General features: G+C 38.5%; 1 protein-coding gene across 4 annotated transcripts in view; it reads left to right on the top strand.

The window, feature by feature from the left end:
• The first annotated feature begins 6,564 nt into the window (after positions 1–6,564).
• The window catches only part of shank1 (SH3 and multiple ankyrin repeat domains 1), a 91,309-nt gene continuing 78,036 nt past the window's right edge, over positions 6,565–19,837 (top strand). For 2 of the 4 annotated variants that reach the window (XM_089128527.1, XM_089128524.1), the window contains exons 1-2: positions 6,565–6,757; positions 6,905–6,994. The gene's annotated coding sequence lies outside the window, so the exon portion shown is untranslated. The remainder of the gene's footprint in view (positions 6,758–6,904; positions 6,995–19,837) is intronic. The other 2 variants (XM_089128525.1, XM_089128526.1) reach the window with 2 other exon arrangements.

The raw sequence follows: 19,837 nt of genomic DNA, 5'->3' as shown, positions 1-19,837 counted from the left end.
CTACATTTAATGACGTTTGTTTAGTACATTATTATAGAAGATAATATTTTCATGCTAGTGGTTACTGTACGTACAAAAACAAAGGAAAATAGATATTCTTTTGATCCTGTAGTACACAAGACTTGCCACATGATGGAGATGTGGTTCTCCACCATGTGGAAATTTTCTCTATTCCCTCCTAGGCTTTTCAGTTCAGAGTTGGCAATCTAGATTGCTTTTTGTTAAAAGGACATGTCCTATCAAATGTGAGGAAAAATAAGTGTGTATGTCAACTTGCATGGTTTAGTGGGTTTGCACATGAAGGACCAGAGCAAAGTTCCTGTGCTTTCAGTTTTGGATTGTTTCAATGGCCATTTGACAGCTTGAATAGGAGTGTGCAGTTAATGGTGCTCAAATGACAAGCATATACTTGGAGCAGCTCTCAGGTGTCCTGTATTTGGATTCCTAAATGTCATGGAAGAGAAGCTTTTACATTAAATGCTTACAAATCACACACATTTCTGGATCTTACCATCTGTGGTGTAATGACATGTAATGCGGAAAAGATGGGTTGCTATTCAAATAAATGTATGTGAATAGCATTCCCTTCTTTTCCACGCAAATCTCACATACTTTTCAAGCACAACTGTTTTGACGTTTGATGCTTTCCCCCCCTCTAACTCTAAACATTTGTGTATATCATCGTCATGGGTTTTTGTAGCATATTGGGTATTGCTTTGGTACATTGGGCAAATGCATAATTTAATAGTTACCACTTGTATTACTCTAGAGAGATGTTTAGTGTCCTTCGGAGCTGATCCTTAATCAGACTCACTTAACACTTGATAGAATATTGTTACGATACTGTACTGTAGCCCTGTAGGTCACCAAGACCCAAAACCTGACATCTCCCAACTTGTATTATTATAATTATTATTATTATTATTTTTATTATTATCTTTTTTTTTTTCCCAGTCCATGTCAGAGATGGAAGTGCTTGTTTGGCTTCTTCTCAGTTATAACAGTTGCAGATATAAGAGCCCTGGGCTGTCCTACATGTTTTTGACATAGTTGTGTTAGGCCTTGCCTTTGTCTGCAAAAAGCTAGTGTATTCATTATATTTATTTTAATATGTTCTTAACATGGTGCTTCTATATAACTTAATTTTTTGATTGTACTGAACTTTGTGTATTTTACAGGTTTTTTTTTTTTTAATATCTACACTTCAGATGTCTCTTTCTGGTATGTCTTATGGCCATCCTGTTTGTTACTTAGGACATTTGAGATAAATTTTAAATTGTAATGTTCCACCGTAAAATTGTAAAAAAATGAAAGTAATGCAATTAAAATGAAATGATTTTAAAAGAAACTGCTCTTGGTATTTTAGCATAATGAAATGTAGCAACAATATTTTGTTTTTTGATTCTCTCAAGCGCTCTCTCTCTCTCTCTCTCTCTCTCTCTCTCCCCCCTACAGAACAATTTGACCTTATATAGTTAAAACAGGAGATTAATATGTCTGAAGAATCTATATAATGTCTTTCCTTATTTTCAGCCACACCAATGAAGTCAGCTAAGTTTTCTAAATGTTCTGAAAGGGCGCTACTAGTATATTTCTTGAAAATACTACTGGTATTTTGACAGTGTCTGGCCGAAATGCTGCAAAGACTTGATCGACTTTTCTTCGATCAACTGACTTTCTGATGTCTTTCTATCCTTCTATAAACTATTTAGTATTTACATTTTGACTTTTACCTTTTGCCTTTCAAAAAAAAAAAAAAAACTACTTATAAAATACTGCTGCTTTTATCACAGTGCTTTTGGTTCTTCCTCATTCCACAATCCTTCAAACCTTTGTCCACTTTCTTTTTGCTTCTTGCCACCGGTCCATCCCCTTTCCCCACTCATGACCCATTTTCTCTTTCCTCAACAGTCAGCAGAGGGTTAACTGAAGCCAAGTGGAACAGCTTTTTTCATAACGAGGACAGGCAGCAAGGCAGTGGATCGAGAGTGAGGCGGTAAAAAGCTGAACCTTTGAGGCACTGCGGAAAACACTGTATAATCCAAAAGCCTTACTCTAGCGCCGTACGTTTCTTAGTGCAGATGTAATAATGCATAAACCTCAGTCTTTAGTTGTTAATGCTGCAGGTGAAGAAAGACTTCAACATGCAATTAATGCTGCTTCACTGCCTTCCTTATTGGCAAATATTACAGCTGGATTTGTGCAACAAAAGAGATGTACAGTAGCATCCTCCATTTTAAAGTGCTTGTGTGTGAAACAGGCACTAGCCTGCTTGATTCATATGTGCTTTCTTCTCTTTTTGAATTATTCAGTAATCCTTTCCCACACTGAGCCATCCTCCCTCCCTCCCTTCCTCCCACCTTCCTGTACACATAATGATACTAAACATTGAGTTTAGAATGGCAAAATGAACTTGAATGTTTCTTTGGGTTTGCACATTTAAGGACCACAGCAAAGTTAATATGCTTTTAATTTAGGATTTTTTCAATGCCCGTTTATCAAGTTGAATAGGCGTGTGCAGTTGATGGTGCACATTTGACAAGCATGTATTTGGATTTCTGCATGTCACGTAAGAGAACTGTTGTAGCTGCTACGTAAAATAACAGCCCATTCTCACCCCCAAGGCGTCACTTAACTGACGCCTTGGGAAGCATTTGGACATGCTTCAATATCTGACGCTTTAGGCGCCCTTTAGCGTCAGTAAGATGACGCCCTAGGATCGCGTGTACCCTACCCCCACACCTAAACCTAACCGCGTCCTCTAACTGACGCTCTCCTTTAGCGTCAGTTAGATGACGCTGTAGGATCGCGTCATGTAAGTGACGCTAAAGGGCGCCTAAAACGTCAAATATTGAAGCATGGTCAAAGGTGACGCCTTGGGGTGAGAATGCGTTGAAAATAATTACACATTGTTCAAATTTCGGCATCTCACCATCTGATGTAATGTGGAAAAGATGGGATTACAAATTGTTACGAATTAGCCACCTCGTAAAATTCGTACGAATTCCCGTGAGATCGGGTTGGGATTTCATGTTCCTGTACACGTAAGATTTAGTTTAGATTGACAAAATGAGCCTTTCTAGGTGTTCTCTCATGGTAACTCCAATGTCCATCCGTCTGTTATGCTTGTTCTGTCACTAGTACAGTTCAATGTTAAGTTTCTACACCCATTCCAAAATATGTAATATTTCTAACTTTTAAGATAAAATGTATATTTTTTTTTTGTCTATTTTTGCTGGAGACCATATTATCTTATTTTATTTTTAAATCTTTTTATTATTTTTTCCTCACTGAACAGAGGTCCAAAATGGTAACATTAGCACGGTATACCATTTATGGAGACCGTATTATCAAAAGCCTTTGGCGTTGATGTAATACAATTACATAAACTCAATGATATTAAGGGCTGATGAACTAAGAAATCAAAATTTCCTTGAGCTTTTGACATCTAAGAGGTCATGACATTATAAGAATATCCTGTAAGTTTCAGAACTGAAAATGTCCTTGTTAGTCCAATAAAAGCTTTTATTGACACCAGTCTCTGCAAACGACTCGTTTTTCAAAGTGGGGAACTATGACGTCAAAGAGGATAAAGCACCACCCCTGCAGGAGAAGATCAACTCCTACTTCAACATGGCCGGTATAATCCTTTTAACTTTATTTTCAATGATGTTCCAGCTGATGAGGTTAAAACATTGTCCGTCTGTTCGCTTCATTTCACTTCATTTCACAGGATTGTTTTGTCAACAAGACTGGATTTGCAGACCGATTAAGAGTAAAGAACGGTGCTGTGCCGTCTGGATCTGACAGGAATTGTGCAACACACGGACTCTGGGTCGAATATCATTCCGGTTGCCATTGTACAACATTGGACGTTTTCAAAACAATTTCCCCCAAGTGCATCAACGGGTGAGTTCAAACTCATTATAATATCCAAAACTGTCATCCATTCACAGCAGTGGGCGTTTACTTCCAAGTCTTCACTTAAAAACCGAGCGTTTTTAAGGAAGGCTCAAAACTTTGGTACACAATAGCCTATTACTTATTCATTTTGATGTTTTTGAATGCAAAAACCAAGTTGACCTCAGTCAACAATATAATAAAATTTAAAAAGCCAGTTCATGAAGTCTTTTTGAATGTGGCTTGGAGGAGATCTTAGTGGGGGTTTAAGTTTTAAGAGCTTGGATGTAACGGACTAAGATGGTAGTCTGACTTTTCTACATTAGAGCCACTGGTGTAAAACAGCTTATGAGGAACAGTTGTGTGATGAAACAAAAAGGGAGACAAGAAGGGAGTGTTATAAATCAGTCAGAGGAAGAAGATGGGTTAAAAGAATCTGCTTGTAGAGAGATAATGGATGAGTATAAGGAAAGATGTATGAGGACTTTCAGAGACAAAGCACCTAGTGCTATAAAGCAAGGTAAATGGTAGGAGTGCTAAAAGCTTGATAAGAACAATGGATGAAAATGGAGCAAGGATTTTGTAGATGGAAGTTAAAAGCACGATTGAGTTACTGTTGAAGGAAGAACCATAGACGGACTTCCTGAGAAATATTATCCTAGTAGCAGGATACATGAAAGGAAGTGATGGAGCTGTTGTAAAGACAAACGTTTGCAGTGGAGAAAGATTTTTATTGTGACAATAGCAGGGAAAAGGTGCAGTATTGAATATCATATGTCCGCTACTGAACTGCTTGACCACAGAGAGCATTTGTTGTGAATCATCAGTTTTGCAAACAATCCATGTCAAACTATTTTATAGTTGTCTTGTCACACATTTAGATTTTCAGTCATGAATCGTGATCATCCAATGAATCGGATCTCTCACGCACATGTAATCACCCCTTCACGCGTGACAACACAAACTTCATGCTCATTTAAGCCAGTGAACATACAAGTCACAGACAAACAGTCATGCTCAGAATTAATGGCACCCCTGGTAAATATGATCAAAACTGGCTGTAAAAAATAAATCTGCATCGTTTATACTTTTGATCTTTCGTTCAAAAACTTTCAAAAATCTAACCTTTCATTGAAGTAAAAGAATTGAAAGTTGTGGGGAAATTACATTATAAAATAAATGTTTTTCTCCAAAACACATTGGCCACAATTATTCATACCCTTTATCTCCTTTTGCCAAGATAACAGATCTGAGTCTCCTCCTATAATGCCTGATGAGTTTGGAGAACACCTGACCAGAGATCAGAGACCATTCCTCCATTCAGAATATCTCCAGATCCTACAGATTCCCAGATCCATGTTGGTGCTTCTTCTCTTCAGTTCAGGAACTACTCATCAGGTCAGGACAATGATTTTGATGTTTGTTTTGGATTGTTGTCCTAATGGAAGATCCAACCAACGCCCCATTTGGGCAATATAGACGCACTGTTCTCTTCCTGGCAGATTCGTAACATCTTTAGTTATTTGGAATTTCTTAATTATTGCCCTGATGGTCAAAATGGGGATTTTCAATTCTTTAGCTATATTTTCTTACAGCCACTTTCTATTTTGTGATGCTCAACAATCTTTTGATGCACACTAGAGCTATATTCTTTGGTTTTACTCATTGTGATGTATGATTAAGGGGATTTGGCCTTTTTGTTTCCTCATATTTAAACTCTGAACTGTGAAACAAGAAGTCATGGCTGGACATTTTCTTGTTCTTGTTGCTAAAAAAGGTAAACATTAATGGGAATATATTTCAGAGATATTTTACTCGTAAAGAAATCTAGGGGTACCAATAATTGTGGCCATTTGTTTCATAATGTGATGAAGTTAACATTACGAAAGTTATTACTTTTTCTACCCAGATCCGTGTCTGTGAAGCTTTTAAAACCTTTGAAAGTTTTTGAAAGAAAAAGTAAAGTCTTGTTGCGTCCATTGGGGTTATAAGAATTTCAATCAATTTATGTTATTTTATTTAAATATTTTTTATATTGAAAATCTACCTAATTGAAATCCAATTTTTACAATATATGAAACAATATATGTGGCAGTTTTTGGTGCTTTTGAATATATTTTCTCTTCATTAATAATTAGGCAATCTGATCCAATGGGCATGGAAAATGTATTTACACCCCTCCCTCAACAAATGAACCTCTTTATCCCATCTATAATATCTACTATTAATTATTATCTTTAATTCATTATTAATTTACCGTGTCTTCCTCAGTCATTTTTGCCCCACACAGCTACTGGGTTTTTATTGTCTTCTATTTAATAAATTTAGCCAGAGTTCACATTATTGCTTTGTGCGGAATGTGTGTAGCCAACTGTATTTTTTTCATCTCTCTCCTACTTTCATGCCATTCTCAGCAACCGCTATCAAAGTCGTCTCCTCTTTGTCCTCAGCTAAGAGTCGACAACTCCTCACAACATCAAAGAAAGCTGGAGAGAAAGAGTGCAGGAAGGAGGGGTCTGCCTTGTATCTGGGTTCTGATGGAGAAGACAGCGGAGGAGAGGGGGAGGGGCAAAAGCAATAGAGAGAGAGAGAAAGGCAGGTATGGAGGGAGGGAAACAAGAGGATGAGAGAGGAAGGAAGCCAACCAACCAGCTGAAAGAGTACGAGTGATTGGGGTTGTTTGAACGTGGCAGGGAGAAAAGGAGGGAGGAGGGAGAGAGAGAGAGAGGGTGAGATCGATTGTCAGAACGGAGGAAATAGAAGTGTTACTATTGCACGGCCACTGGAGCGGTGTCTGCCCGCTGAGGATATGCTTTGGCTCCCAGCGCTCACCGGCTCGCAGGACACACTCTAAAATGTAATTTCCAAAGGCCTAATTGTTGCCACGGTGATTTATTTTCCTCCATTTCATTTTTCTTTCCTTTTTTTTGTTGCTTTATCTGCCTTCTCTATCTCCTTTCCTTCTCTTTTTGTCGTTGTTGTATTTCCCCCGTTTCTTTACCAGCTGCTGGATTTTCTCCTTCGTTTATAACTGCTGTCATTCTCTCCATTTACAAAGGAGGGATCTACAAATACAGGCAACCACAGTAAGACAGTAAGTGGGGCTTATTTCTATTCACGCCTGTGCCGGGGTGATGCATGGAACGGGAGACTGGTTAAAATGTGCAGAGGATGAGAGCTGAATGGATCCTGAAGAGGGTTTTAAGAGTAGCCATTCAAAGTTGAACCATTCAGATCTTTAAATATGAGCTTTTGGGAAACAGGCGACTTATAGTGATTATGCTGTATCTGCTGTAGGCAGTGAATGATGGACATCAAGCTAGGTTGGTGTTGCTCATTATCTGTATTTTATCTGCAACGGCGTGTGTTTTCATATAGGGCAATCTGATTCTCCATTAAAGAGACATATGCTGAGGTTTGATTAAAACAGGAGGTGCATGCTAATGCATCAGTAGGTAGTAAGTTTTTCTGGAAATATATGTGTGTTGGTGTAGGAGAAAGAGCTTGGCACAGAAAGAGATCATCATAATGATAGAATTACAAGAGAATATAAATCAGAATCCTCGTGCAGAGTATTACATGTTTGTTCTCTTTATTTTAAAGGGAAAAGACCGATATGCAGTATGTCACTCCCTGAAATACACCCACCCACATACATTGGCATGCATGCAGACTTGCTCTCCCAGCAGGGCTAACGGACTGATCTGCAAGCATGGCAACTCTCATGTGATTTTTCTCTTAAATGCCACATTGGTTTGCTTTTCTGTTCACTGTTTTTGTCGTTCTTTCTTGTGAGCATATGCAATGCATGCAGAATTCGTTGTTAAAGGGATAGTTCTCCCAAAATGAAATATCGAGAACACAAAGTTTGGGAGGAGCACATTTAGATAATTAACACGGGTGGAGAGCACTCAACAATCAATGATGATTGGTGTAGACTCGGCAGTCTCACCTCAATCCATTTACAGTTTAGCAGCATCCGTCCACCGCCCCTTCCCCACACTTCTAGTCCTAACTACTTACATGGGGGGAGTACTCTGGATTCAGGCCGAACTCCGAGCTCGGAGCCCTCCCCCTGGACAGCACGCCAAATATGCATTAAACTTTCCCCCTCTAATTGTGAACTCGTGAAAGTCTTTATGTATAATGTATTACAAAGGTATTCATAATGTATTTTATAATGCATTCAATCTTTTCATAAATAATTGTAACCAAAGTTAAAGGGTTAGTTCACCCAAAAATGAAAATTAAGTCATTAATTACTCACCCCCATGCTGTTCCAACCCCGTAAGACCTTCGTTCATCTTCGGAACACAAATAAAGATATTTTTGATTGAATCTGAGAGCTGGATCAGTCCTCCATAGACTGCCTAAGGGACTGGCTCTTGACGGCCCATAAAGTCATTAAAGAAAAGGTTTAAATATTCCATGTGCCTACAGCGGCTCAATTATAAGTTTATCAAGTGACGAGACTACTTTTTGTGCGAAAAAAACATAAATAACGACTTTATTCCACTATTCCATTACTTCCTTATGGGCGCATGCGCAAGAACTGCGACGAGGACGTTCTCATTCGTCTACTTCTTGTTACCGGCTGCTCACCGCTTAGGAGTTTTACCGCCCCCTACCGTATAAGATGATGTGCTGATATAGCTGGAAACGCAAAACTTTCTGTTTACAAGCAGAGGAAGATGCGCGCTGTACATACGCTTTTCAATTAGCGTATTTTACGCACTATAAGGTGCACTTAAAAGCCTTTAATCTTCTCAAAAAACGACAGTGTTCCTTATAATCCGGAGCGCCTTATATATGGATCATCATTTTATACGGTAGGTGCCGGTAAAACTCCTAAGCGGTGAGCAGCCGGTAACAAGAAGTAGTCGAATGAGAACGTCCTCGTCTCAGTTCTCGTGCATGCGCCCAAAAGGAAGTAATGGAATAGTGGAATAAAGTCGTTATTTATGTTTTTTTCGCACAAAAAGTAGTCTCGTCGCTTGATAAACTTATAATTGAGCCGCTGTAGGCACATGGAATATTTAAACCTTTTCTTTAATGACTTTATGGGCCGTCAAGAGCCAGTCCCTTAGGCAGTCTATCTAGGACTGATCCAGCTCTCAGATTCAATCAAAAATATCTTTATTTGTGTTCCGAAGATGAACGAAGGTCTTACGGGGTTGGAACAGCATGGGGGTGAGTAATTAATGACTTAATTTTCATTTTTGGGTGAACTAACCCTTTAAGATGCATTATAACGTTTGGAAAATCTAAAATTGGTTGTTTATCATGTTTTTAAATCATTGTGCTTTCTAAAGGTGTAGTATGTTGTAATCTGTGGTTAGAATGATTCATGTGACCATACAACACTTTATAAGTTGCATTACAAAGCATAATTAATGCATTAAAATACTTGTATAATGAATAGGCTTTAAGTAATGAAATTTCAATAGTCAATTATCATGTCATTTCATGTTTTTCGGACTTTTCATTCTGTGAAGCATAAAACGTGGAATATTGAATATTAAGCCAGCCACTCTTTTCCATGCAATTAGACTGAACTGTAGCTCCAGAAAAAAAAACTTGATGAATGTAGTCCACATGACTAGTGCACTATAACCCAAGTCGTATGTGTTCTGTGTTAGAACAGAACAAAATCTAGATCAGTATATTCACTTTGTTATTCACATTCAGCCAGGGTTTTCTGATGCGCTTCAATGATTCATTGAAACTGATCTGACTCAACTTGTTCCTATATCCACAAACATGGCAAGGAGAGCATAGAGCAAATCTTTAGTGAATAACAGCTTAATCTATTGCATAACAGTCCACTTTTATGATGCTTTGAAACATTTTCAAAGCTTTGGTGTTCATTAAATGTAAGTGCATGGAAATGAAAATGGGGGGGAAAAGGTTATATGGAAATACCTGTTCGAAGCAGTGTGAGATTTTGAGTGAGATTTTTTTTCATTCATTGTTTATTCAGTGCATGCCATTTACCCAAGATTAAAGGGTTAGTTCACCCAAAAATGAAAATTAAGTCATTAATTACTCACCCCCATGCTGTACCAACCCCGTAAGACCTTCGTTCATCTTCGGAACACAAATAAAGATATTTTTGATTGAATCTGAGAGCTGGATCAGTCCTACATAGGATGCCTAAGGGACTGGCTCTTGATGGCCCATAAAGTCATCAAAGAAAAGGTTTAAATATTCCATGTGCCTACAGCGGCTCAATTATAAGTTTATCAAGCGACGAGACTACTTTTTGTGCGAAAAAAAACATAAATAACGACTTAATTCGACTATTCTATTACTTCCTTATGGGCGCATGCGCAAGAACTGAGACAACGTTCTTCTCCTTCGACTACTTTTTGTTACCGGCTGCTCACCGCTTAGGAGTTTTACCGCCCCCTACCGTATAAGATGATGTGCTGATATAGCTGGAAGCGCAAAACTTTCTGTTTACAAGCAGAGGAAGATGCGCGCTGTACATACGCTTTTCAATTAGCGTATTTTACGCACTATAAGGTGCACTTAAAAGCCTTTAATCTTCTAAAAAAACGACAGTGTTCCTTATAATCCGGAGCGCCTTATATATGGATCATCATTTTATACGGTAGGTGGCGGTAAAACTCCTAAGCGGAGCAGCCGGTAACAAAAAGTAGTCGAAGGAGAAGAACGTTGTCTCAGTTCTCGCGCATGCGCCCATAAGGAAGTAATAGAATAGTCGAATTAAGTCGTTATTTATGTTTTTTCCGCACAAAAAGTAGTCTCGTCGCTTGATAAACTAATAATTGAGCCGCTGTAGGCACATGGAATATTTAAACCTTTTCTTTAATGACTTTATGGGCGGTCAAGAGCCAGTCCCTAAGGCAGTCTATCTAGGACTGATCCAGCTCTCAGATTCAATCAAAAATATCTTTATTTGTGTTCCGAAGATGAACGAAGGTCTTACGGGGTTGGAACAGCATGGGGGTGAGTAATTAATGACTTAATTTTCATTTTGGGGTGAACTAACCCTTTAATATTTAATATAAAAAGTTGTGAATATTGCATACAATAAGTAGTCCAGGTACGTTCAGGCGATTTCCTTAATCATAGTTTCTGCTACAGATTGTTCTCCGCCCACAGACAGCCCACTGAATGCCCCTCAAGTAGATGGCAAACTCCTCATCTCTCAGGCTATAGAAGTGGCACACAAGGAAACATTCTATCCTCAGCACAGATGTGAAGCGATCTTGAGGCAGCAGCAGCGTGTGTCATTGCATAGGGAGTGTGTGTGGATTTGGTTTGGGACTCTCCCCTGCCATTATCTGCTGAATCTATTATTAGAAGCCTTTATTTCTTGTGTTTATCCTCCTCTGATACTCTGTCTGCACAGAAGAGGGAAATTGTTGCAGGTCTTTACGGTCACCCGTAATTACATGATATATGTATTTCTAGTTATGTAGAGAGAGAAAGATAGAGAACATGGGGGAGGGAAATATAATTTGTTAAGAAGCCAAAAACCTACTGTTTAATTAGCTCTACCAGCTGATAAAAATGAAGAACATGAGTTAGTATAAAGACAATATTTAGACTTGATTAAAGTCTTATTTTCCAGTAAAATTATAAGATATTCTTAAAACTAATAAGACTTGTTTTTCAGAGTACGTTATAAATGACTATCTTTGGTAAGATTTATGCTTAAAACTAGAAAAAAAAAACTGCAGTGGAGAAAATGGAGAGAAAATTATTTATTGTAAAGACTAAACTGTATATTATTTCTCACAAAAAAAATGTAATTGATGCGTAACAGCATAAAAACTATTAATTTGCAAATAGGCTGAGAAACAAAAGCTCTCAAATATGTTTTCCCGCCACAGATATTGGGGCAGAACGGTGTAGCTTGTAATAAAACATCTCTGTCTCAGTCACACGTTGTCACAACTGTCACACGCTCTCTTTTCCCACACTCTCTCTCTCTCTCCTTCTTACCCAAACACACACACATACACATAAACACTGAGTCTCTCCGGTGTAGTGTGAGTGTGTTCGCTTCGGGGGGATATGAGATGGGATGACAGAGTGGATAATCAGACAAAGGCACACAAACGGAGTTAAAATTAGCCACATTGAACGGGCCATTGATAAATTGGGAAACTAGAACGGCACTGACTTCCTTCTGCTCAATGCTCCGGAAAACCTGGCCTCTCCCTTCATCTGCATTGCCCTCTCTATCTCATGCATACACATGAACGTGTCCAGAGAATATATATATATACACACACATACAGAAAAAATGCTCACCAAGGCTGCATTTATTTGATTAACAATAGGCCTATAGTAAAAACTAATATTGTAAAATATTATTACAATTTAAAATAACTATTTTCTGTTTTAAAAAAAATATTGAATTCCCTTTATGGCAAAGCTGAATTTTCAGCATCAGTACTCTAGACTTCAGTGTCATTTATCTTTCAGAAATCTCTCTGATACTGATATGCCAACCCGATCTCACGACCAAGTCGTACGAATTCGACGAATGATTAAAAAGTGGCTAATTCGTAACAATTCATACGACCTCACTGGTACGAATTAATACGATTTAGCTAAATCGTACATATTTTACGAATTGGCCAATTCGTATGAATTCGTACGAATGACCTACCCCTTACCCCGCCCCTAAACTTAACCATCACGTGGGTTTAGACAAATCGTACGAATTAGTACGAGTGAGGTCGTACGAATTAGTACGAATTAGACACTTTTTAATCATGCGTCGAATTCGTACGAATTTGTCGTGAGATAGTGTTGGATATGCTGCTTAATATTTCAGTGGGAGCTGTGATGCCTTTTTTGATTTGTTGATGAATAGAGTTTAAACAACATTTGTTTAAAGTCACCATGAAATCAAAATTGTCAATTCCTTATTCTCCAATTTTTTATGGAATATTGCAGTATTTATTAAAAATGATTTATCCATTATTTCTGTGCCCTCATAATCTTTTATCAAAATAACTTCCTCTCCTTCTTGCATCTTTTCTTCTCTGATGACGTGTTTTTTGGTGCCAAAGCAACTGGCACTCACATGAGATCCACGTAGCAAACCCCGATCCAATTAAAAATGCCCTACGGTTTTTCTTGTTTGAGAAGCTCACTCAGATATGCGTCACAATAGGGAAGAAAAGACGGTCAAAAAAGACTGCTGACTTTAAAATATAAATTAATTGAACATTGTAAAAGTTTTTACTGTCACTTTTGAACAATTTCAATGAAGTATTGAATAAAAGGGGAAGGGGAAGACTTGAATAAAAGGGAATACTAGTACTGCTGATACAGTATGTGAGAGTACCGCCGCAAGTATAGAGTCAGTCGACCCTCCTGAATCATCCCCAATGTGTAGAGAAAGCATTTCTTTCCAATTACTTCATGTTTGTGTGTATTGTCTCTTCCATGTCTTCATTTAGAGACATGCTGTAGTGAGAGAACCACCGCTCTCTTTGTAGTTCAAACACTTCTCTCTCATCATGCTTAGCACGAAGATCTCCTGCCATGCACCCTCACACTTTTAACCGTGAATGAGGAGAAATGTTCTCATCTTAACATGGTAACTGCTCAAACCATTTTAACAGGCTTAGATAAATGATCACACACTCGCATAAAATACTGAAGGTGTGGACAACCTGACGACAACACAGGGACAATTGTGATGAATGTCTGATGTTCTTTTCACGCTGTCCTATGAAATGAGAAATTGGTTAATGTCATTCTAAAAATGTCTCCATCCTGAGTGCTTTCTAATGACACGTTTGCCTGCATGTTTAAGCTGATGAGTCTAGGCATTGGGCGCTACCTTGCCAGCTTGAATCGATGCCAATGGATCAGTTTGAATTAAGCCAGCATGGAGAATTGAAATGGTGTTCAATGTTTTCTTTCCTGTTTATTTTACACAACTACTGTCAGGTTATGTTTGTTCTCCATCCATACTGTTTTTTTTGTTTTTTTTTTGCTATTCCTGACCACTTCTCCTCCTCCTAGCCCTCTCTTTGCTCACTTTAATTCTCTCTGTCCCCTGTACAGTGAGTGAGTTTTTCTTGCCCTTTCGTCCTCTTCTCTCTCCTTGTGTGTTTGTCCATCAATTGAAGATGGTGAAATCACTCCCTCTTCTAATATTTGCTGTATAGGCTCTTAGGGGGGATAGTTTAGGCTTTCAGGACTTAGCCCAGTCTTTTTACACACTTCCGCTCACGTTTTTCCTCCCTCTCTCATTCTGCTCACGGTAAAGGACTGATCTGGGACAGACGGTCTCCCTTGCGCTCTGGCCTACTTCAGCTCTGTCCTTTCTCTCTCACCTGCCCAAACTCTCTCCTCTTTACTTCTTTCCATCTGTTTCTCCCACTTTTGCCCTGAGTGTCGCTCTTTGGCGTACGGGTTACTTGTAAAACTAACGCATGACAATATTACATTGCATTATTACTTTTGTGTAACTTTCTATCACTCATAGCTGACTTTAAACTCTTCCTCCACCAAAGTAGAAGTGCTTTACTTGGCTTACAGATGGTTTTTGCCGGTCGTACACGTGGGCTCAAGGACAGATTAGATCCACCGCTGCTCTGAGGTTATTTTGTCCACTGCAAATAACAAGTACAAGATATGACTAGCTCTCGGCTTTATTTTCCTTTCATAACAGCGTTTTGAAGTTTTTAAAACAAATCTCACCGTGGACTGAAAGTGTGCACCTTAAATTTATTTACCTTCAAGTCATTTTAAACCTCTATGGCTTTATTTAATCTATATTATAGTGTTTTTTTTTTTTTTTATATTGGCTCCAATGTTGTTTGGAACTTTTTTTTAAATATCATCTTTTGTTCTTGAGAATAAAGAAAGCTGTACAGGTTTGAAACCACTTGAGGCTGAATAAATGATGACTGAATTTCCATTTTTGGATGAATTATACCTTTTAATTCCAGGTGATAAAACGGAAAGTTTTCTATTGTGTGTGTGTAAGTAAATAAATTAAATATCTGCAGAAGTAACACATTTATTAGAAATATACTAACTCTGGTTTTATGGTGTTAATTTAAGTATATATCTTGCTATCTTGACCAGCAAACCTCCTGGGAACATTTTTACCAAAAAAGAAGACCATTCCAACGCATTCTCATCCTTTATAGTCATATAGAACGCTATATGACAAAACGGCGCTATACTACGCACATGGCACCCGTTATCGTTAATATAACACGTGCTGTGAGGGCTAAGTTTAGGTGTGGGGTAGGGTGTGCGTGTCATATTCACGCTAAAGGATTTATAACGTCTTGGGTTCGCGTGTTATATTAACGATAAAGGGTGCCATGTACGTAGTATAGCGCCGTTTTGTCATATAGCGTTCTATATGACGTTAAAGGATGACAACGGGCTGACCATTCTCATTGACCAGCACAACTTGCTGGTAGCATAGTGCTATTCCATCATCTAATGAGCACCAAACCTGGTCTAAGCATGGTCTTTTCAGCAATGAAGTTTGATGTTGTTCAGACTGTTTATGATTGCTGGAGCATTATATAGAGACAGTTGTCATGCACTCTGGTCCTAATCTGGCTATGAACTGGAGAACTGCAGTCTGATAAAAAGCCCTCTTGCCCTGACAGAGCTGTTCCCCCTTGTGACCTAAACACAAGTCATGGTGCTGTGATTGGTCTAACACTTTGGAAACTCGGGCATTGGAGTGTTTCTCACAGCAGTGGTTGAGCGTGTGTATGCACATAAGTGGAACAGAATCCTTTTGTTGAATCTCAGAGGACAGCATTAATCTCTTTTCCCCTCTTCTTCTCTTACTGACGCTCCCTCTCAATTTTCTCCCATTGTTTCGCTGAAAATGCAAGAGATATGCTGTTGCAGTAATGCAGCCGCATGCAGCCGTACCCCTTCCTTCCTTCTTTACTCGCTGCATGAGGATGAGCTCATTCATGCCAATTGATCTGAATGATTGGCCGGAGTCTCTTGCTCTTCTGTGCACCAGATCCCAATGTATTAGTGCTAATTGCACCATTGAGAGGGAAAGAGGGATGCAGCAAAAGAGGGGGAGTGGGGCATGAATTTTCCCAGCAGTCACCAGTGCATCATCAAAGTACAGCTGTTTTTAGACTCACAAGCAGTGGTGGTGAGCCAGTTGGCCCAGAACAGCAGTTTCTGCCGTGGCTGTGCATTACGCCCCATATTGACTTCTATGGACGGTTTTGCTGCTTATGCACATTTATCAAGTGTTGATGTTCAGGTTCAGTAAGATGACTCTCGGGAGTATTTAATGCCCTATTCCAGGAGTACTCAGACTGAGGTCAGTAAGGGAATCTAAATTTCAGCGGGGAAAAAAAGTTAAATGGTTAGTTCACCCAAAAATTCTCACCCCCATGCTGTACCAACCCTATAAGACCTTCGTTTTGAAGACAAGTGAAGATATTTTTGATTAAATTTGAGAGGTGGATCACTGCTACAAAGGCACCCTAAGGGATTGAAACTTGACAGCCCAGAAAGTCATTGAAGAAAATGTTTAAATATTCCATGGGACTACATTGGCTCAAGAATAAGTTTATCAAGCGACGAGAATTTTTGTGCGAAAAAACAAACAAAAATAACGACTTTATTCGACTATTCCTTTTCTTCCTTCTAGGCCTGAGACGAGAGTTCAAGAGATTTCCCCGACGCATGTGCGAGAACTGCGATCTTTTTCTTCTCCTTCTTGTTCAGTTCTCACACATGCGTCGTGGAAATCTCTTGAACTCTCGTCCTAGGCCAGCCCGTTCTCATCCTTTAGCATCATATGTGACGCTATATGACAAAACGGCGAAATACTATGCACATGGCACCCTTTATCGTTAATATAACACGCGAACCCAAGGCGACATAAATCCTTTAGTGTAATATGAGACTACCCTACCCTACCCCACACCTAAACCTACCCATCACAGTGCACTATATTAACGATAACGGGTGATGCTAAAGAATAAAGTCGAATAAAGTCGTTATTTTTGTTTGTTTTTTTCGCACAAAAAGTCTCGTTGCTTGATAAACTTATTCTTGAGCCAATGTAGTCACATGGAATATTTAACCATTTTCTTCAATGACTTTCTGGGCAGTCAAGTTTCAATCCCTTAGGAGCCTATGTAGCAGTGAGCCACCTCTCAAATTTAATAAAAAATATCTTCATTTGTGTTCCGAAGATGAACAAAGGTCTTATGGGGTTGGTACAGCATGGGGGCGAGTAATTAATGACTTAATTTTCATTTTTGGGTGAACTAACCCTTTAACTAAATAAAAACATTTACATTATTACTGTTTCCCCGCTACTATTGTAATAGTATAATGTATAGAAGTGATTCTCAACTAATTAAAAATATATAGTATAGGATATTTCTTAATCAATTCCTCTAACAACTTTTCTTTACTTTGAAGAACCAGGGTTCACCGTCATATTTCTATATTTAGAAAACCCCTGTAAATTAATAAAATCTTAAAAAATGGAACTTTTTTAAATATATATAATTACTATAAATGTTTCTATTTATACCAATGTCTAAAATATTTTCAGGCAGAAATTGCAAGAAAATAAACCTTATCCCTAATAAGTAAATCATGATCAGTGGAAAATTCATTCAAATGAATTAAAATTAGCCTTGAAAACATTCAACTGTTAAAACTTTACAGAAACTATAAGTGTTGGGCCTTCTAACATAGTTGTGGACAAAGGGGAGCCTTGGAGTCAAAAAGGTTGAGAACCACTGCTGAATAAATGTACCATCGCTGACTGACTTTGTAATGCAGCATCCAGAACTTTTATTTACATAATTGAGTTCAGCAGCCTTCAAAGCTTAAGTGTGCAAATATGTTACCAAATGCCCTATCTATTTTGCATAGTACTATTCTGTCTCATCAGTAAACCATGCAGGCAAATGGGCAAACATGTTTTTTGTTAACTGCAATGGAGAATGAGCTATGGAAGTGTGTGGCTAAGAAGAGCTCATCTTCATTCAGAGGGATTATGCTACTGAGACTTGCTTAATGAAGACAGGAAACAATCCATTACTCATGAATACTTCGGCATAAAATCGCATTGTTGGTAAAATCATGCAGTTGCTCACAAAACCTTTATTAATCCTCTAACGCTTGCTCTTCAGTAGTATAACACAGCTGATTCTTCTGATGAGAATACCAGTTAGCTGAAATGGCTATGGCTCACCCATGCAGATCCTCGAGACTGAATGCTATTAAGGCAAATGACGCCATCCAGTTTGTCTATTAGGTGCGTGTTTTAGACTTTTAGAGAACAGATTAACTCTGTGTGTGATCCACTGCATTAGCTGATGAATACCCAGACAGCAAACTGACATTGAATCAACGTGGAAACGACGTCTCTCATGACATTGAAACAACGTTGATTTTGCTCATCGAATTAACGTTGAACCAACGTCAGACGCGGCATTCTTCAAAGCTAAATGAAAATCGAAAATTGGTTTGCTTTCATAACGTTGAAACAACGCATTGATTTCAAGTTGATTTTCCGGTAGTTTTGAAAGAATGACGCGTCTGACGTTGGTTCAACGTTAATTCGATGAGCAAAACAATGTCAGATCAACGTTGTTTCGATGTCATATTTCCACGTTGATTCAATGTCAGTTTGCTATCTGGGTAGCTTGTTGAAGGCCTTTAACATGCTTGCTATTGTTCAGTTTCTGCTCATCTACTGCAGGTTTAATGGCCACACACTTCAGCTCACAGCTCTAGATCTCTATCGTTAGCAGCTATGCTAAACTTTCTAATGTGCCTCTCCATATGCTGACGGTTTTGGCTCAGTTTATAAGTGTCAGCTGCAAACAGACCATCAATCAACCTTCAGCTTAGCTGCGCTGGCAGTGTCAGCTCAAGTCAACAACTAGATCAATAGGCTTTTAGAGCCACCCAACTTGTCAGTCATGTCCTTTTCTAGACTAATGTTGTTGACATGGTTATTCTTGAGTCGCAGGTTATCTTGTGTAATTAGTTGCCTTTCTGACTGTTTATCTGTTATTTTACCTGTGGTGTTGTTTTTTTGTGCATTTTCTAGGCACTTAAAGTGATAGCTCACTAATTTTGTCTCACATTTTTGTTTTACTTATCGTTACTTGTGCATTTATGCAGCACTTTCTCCTGTAGAGCACAAAAGAAGATATTTGAATGATATAATTTATTATACAATATATTTTTTTAATTTTTGTTGGGGATATAGTTCACCCAAAAAGAAAGGTATCAAAATATCTTTTTCCATGTTTAGCAGAAGAAAGAAATATAGTCATATAGGTTTGGAAAAACATTAGGTTTAGTAAAAGATGACAGAATTTTAATTTTTTGGCAAACTATCCCTTGAAATGTACACTAAATATTTATGTACTTGCTCAGAACGTTGTATATTTGGTATCACCATAGCTTAATTAGCCAAGTTTTGGATAAATTAAACATTTGGATAAATTAAATTTTTTTCCAGGACCACGAAAACCTAGCCTAACTGCGTCAAACTTCGTACTTCCGCTCTATTTCAGTTCGCTTCTGTACTCAGTCTGAGACATCGGCATGTCTCTTAGTTTTCCTCCGGCCTCAAAACAGCCGGCCAATCAATGAACAGAGAGGGAGGCTGAGAGCCGTCACGTAGATGCTAAGCACCGAGTTTAAGGCCCTGTCCCAAATGACGCACTTCATGCAGATTTTCGGCCTCGTGGACTTAAATCGCCGAGTCTACGAGTTCATAGGCTGTTCTATTTAGCATTTAAACGCTCTAAAGTGCGCTCAGCAGCGCCCCCTTTGCACCCTTGAATCCTTTGGAAATGCCAATCAGAAAATGGATGGGATTTCAGTCACGGACTGTAAACATGGCTGAGAAGAGAATATTGAAGTATCATTATGTTTTTTTAGGACATAGGCGTACATT

Source organism: Pimephales promelas, chromosome 3 (assembly GCF_988280905.1).
Source record: "Pimephales promelas chromosome 3, fPimPro1.hap1.1, whole genome shotgun sequence".
Classification (NCBI taxonomy): Eukaryota; Metazoa; Chordata; class Actinopteri; order Cypriniformes; family Leuciscidae; genus Pimephales; species Pimephales promelas.
This window is presented reverse-complemented; position numbering and strand designations above follow the sequence as displayed.